The sequence below is a fragment of the Chiloscyllium punctatum genome, chromosome 18 (genome assembly GCF_047496795.1).
Source record: "Chiloscyllium punctatum isolate Juve2018m chromosome 18, sChiPun1.3, whole genome shotgun sequence".
NCBI lineage: Eukaryota > Metazoa > Chordata > Chondrichthyes > Orectolobiformes > Hemiscylliidae > Chiloscyllium > Chiloscyllium punctatum.
In genome coordinates this window covers 74,748,518-74,749,954 of record NC_092756.1, presented here as the reverse complement: position 1 = coordinate 74,749,954, position 1,437 = coordinate 74,748,518, and the positions used below count along the sequence as shown (strand labels likewise).

The 1,437-nt window shown below is 44.3% G+C and overlaps 1 non-coding gene across 1 annotated transcript; it reads right to left on the bottom strand.

Annotated features, from left to right (window-relative positions):
- Positions 1-491: 491 nt before the first annotated feature.
- On the bottom strand, positions 492-564 carry trnar-ucu (transfer RNA arginine (anticodon UCU)). Its single transcript has one exon. It is a non-coding gene; the product is annotated as a tRNA-Arg (tRNA).
- Between the last annotated feature and the right edge of the window lie 873 nt (positions 565-1,437).

Below are 1,437 nucleotides of genomic sequence, written 5' to 3'. Positions count from 1 at the left end.
GTCTGCTCCAAACCTGTTCATAAAAGACTTCGCGTGAGAAGGGCAGGCCATTCAGCCCATCACATCCACACTGACCCTCTGAAGAGCATCCCACCAAGGCCCAACCCCTATCCTCTCAGCCTGCATTCCCCAAAGCCAATCCACCAAACCTGAACATCTTTGGGCTGTGGGAGGAAACCAAAGCACCCGGAGTACCCCATGGAGAGAATGTGCAAACTCAACACAAACAGACACCCAAGGGAGGAATCGAAGCCAGGTTCCTGACATTGTGAGGCAGCAATGCTACCCACTGAGCCACCATGCCATCCCCAGGAGAATCTCAGCAGGTTTTCAGCCATTGTGACTGTGCTGTCTCTTTCAGACAATTCACCTCAATCCTGAAAATCGTGTGCAAGAAGATGGCGGGCACCACTTCCCATCAACTGAATGCAGACATGGAGATTTTCCCCAAAGTACATTAGAAATCCAGTTAACAAAGGACAAGTAACTGACACCCCAGATGGGACTCGAACCCACAATCCCTGGCTTAGAAGGCCAGTGCCATATCCATTAGGCCACTGGGGCCACACAGTAGGCGCGAAATCACAGCCTTTATGTACTGCACCCGACCTCTCATACTGTGTGTTTCTGAGTGTTATACTCTCACTGATTGTTTTTGACCCCTACCATCTCATGATAAATTGTTGGCTGCTTGATTAATCAATCTCACGTCCCATTTGTCCCCAAACGGACAGTTGAGAAATTAACCAAACTCCAATGTTGCACAACTCAAGTCTAAGGAATATGGAGCAGACGAGAAAATAGCAAAGGGCTCAATGTTGTTTTGTGCAGCACCTTGAAGATATTTACAGTTAGTGGGGAAGGAGTAAGTGGAGATGTTGCAAACAGCTGCATTGAGGACAAATCAACAGAATCATTGCAGGCATTCAGCCCATTGTGGCTGTGCTGTCTCTTTCAGACAATTCACCCCAAGATCTCCCAAATCCTGGAATTATCTTGTATAAGTTTCGAATAATCATCGTTAAAAATCAGACAACACCAGGTTGTAGTCCAACAGGTTTATCTCAAAGTACTAGCTTTCGGAGCGCTGCTGCCTCGTCAGATGTTTGTGGAGTATAAGATTGTAAGACACAGAATTTATGGCAAAAGTTTACAGTGTGATGTCACTGAAATTATAGATTGAAAAAAATGTGGATTGTGTGTGAAGTCTCTCATCTTTTAGAATGACCAGGTTGGTTTCAGTTCTTTCATGTGTAAATCACAAAATGTTTTTCATTTCCAAGTGAAATGGCAAGATCTCCAATAAAAGTTAAATGCTGTGAATGCTGGAAATCTGAAAAAGAGAAAATGCTGGAGAAATCATGACTCAAAAACATGATTGAGTTTTCTAAAAAAGTCACAAAGAGGATTGATGAGGGCAGAGCGGTGGATGTGATC